We start from the raw sequence: 2,025 nt of genomic DNA on the forward strand, positions 1-2,025 counted from the left end.
CTCCCAAATTCAGTGCCGTGATCTTTCTTACTGTATTTGTAAGTCTGACATTTGTGCTTGTTTGCTGTAAACTTTGTTGTTGCAAATGCTACTGCAACTGCACAGTGAATCTATTACAACTTCAGCTACGAAACTAGAACTCTTTTTATTTACATGTATTTGAATATTGTCATAGCTCGTCCACTCTGAATGCCGCTTTAGGCTTCAAAATGTAAGTATACTCAGCCATTAATAACATTGCATTGTGTAGATGCAGTCTCCCAGTCTTTGACGCAAGCATGTTTTTGCGCCCTGCCCTGCCCCACCACACTTAATATTGAACAGTTGTGTTGTAGTTTTGAATTTTGTTGGTTTAGTGTTATTGTAGCCTTTTTGAGACAGCTGCATACCAAATCTAACTATGACTTAGTTGTATGATTAACATAACAAACATTAAAGAAAAATCATTACTTCAGTAGCATCATAGTATCATAGTTGTGGGTAAACATGTCTGAAATGAAGCTCAGTATGACGTTCTGAATCTGCAGAAGTTCATGGGAGGTTTGGCTTGGCCTTTATTTGTGCCAAGAGATTAAATTAACTAAAACCTTCAATTTTAAATTTAAAAAATAATTTAAATTAAAAATGTCTCTGAAAGACTTCAGGTGCTTCTTGCTATTTAAATTGTTCTGGGAGTTTCTTAATTTTCCCACTAATACTTGGTTGTTTCTTTTCACACAACCAAACTCAAACAAGGAAGGTTTGAGAACATGGTGAGAGTTTAGTTACAACTTTGAGTGTTTAAATACACGATGGCACTCTTCTACTAAATGAGAAAGCCATAATATATAGTGTAACTTATTTTTATATGTTGTAAAACTAAAAAAACTCAACTATCTATACCTTTTCCTTATCTTTTAACTTTTTTAAAAAACTTTTTTCTTTTCACATCAGTGAATGACAAGTACAATCTTGTAGTAAATGAGGGTGTTCAAGTAGTCTTTAATATGAGGGACAGGGCTTTTAAGTGTCTGCAGTTGTACTGCTTTTATAAACTCCTAAAAATATTTCTATATCACATTTAACTTCATAGTGAAAGGAAGCAAAGCAAGTTAGGTTTTTTTTTTTAGTAACTTAACACACAGTATAGAGAACTTTTCATAAGTTCATAGGATGCGTAAGCTTGACACATTGACTACACAGTTTGGGAAGACAATAGTTGTTGGAAGTAGCAAAAATATCTTACTGTTCTTCTGCATGCTTTGCAGTGTTAATGAAGTAACCTTGCATATTTGCATCTCTTGGTTTGTTCCCCAAGTGCTCTTGCTAGTATACCCAGATGACAGCAGAGAATTAGACCAGTGTTTTGGGTATTTGGCTTGTAGATATTTTTTCTTGACTAAGAACTGTATAATGTTTTTCATAATTCCCAAATGGAGGAGACTATAAGAAGAGTGATTAAAAGGGGATATTTCTTCCTCTTTTTTTTTTTTTTAAAAAGATTCTTAGGGCTTTTTTCCATATCTCAGGATTACTGTAGCTCAAGTGGATACACATGCTGTGTGGAGACCCAGTATGCCTACCACCATAGGAATATGTTTTGCCTTGTACACAATTTGATTTGTGCGTTTAAAATAAAGCTCGTTTTAACCTTTTTGAGAAAAAAAAAATGCTCTGGTGACCTACTTATTAAAGAGAATAATCTATACTGCAGTTGTTCTACCTCAGCAGGGAAGAGCCTAATCCAAAGAACAGGTAGTGATCTACCCAAACTTCTTCCGTGATCTGTCTTCTGCCTCTGTGGCTTCACGTAGATCATCAAATCATTTTCACAGAAATGTTCATGCTACCTCATGCTTTTGGAGTAAAGAACAGATGTACAGCTCCCCCTTCCAACTTGGAAACAGTTACAGTCATGACAGAGAGATCATGTTCATAGCTAAAAATAATGTTTAAGTAGATGTGTTAGGTGGGGGCAATAATCTTGTCTCCTATGTTCATGGTGAGTTGGGAGATCCTGCATCTTCCTAACACTGAATTTATGGA

This window comes from Falco cherrug, chromosome 5, assembly GCF_023634085.1.
Source record: "Falco cherrug isolate bFalChe1 chromosome 5, bFalChe1.pri, whole genome shotgun sequence".
In the NCBI taxonomy this organism is placed as follows: Eukaryota; Metazoa; Chordata; class Aves; order Falconiformes; family Falconidae; genus Falco; species Falco cherrug.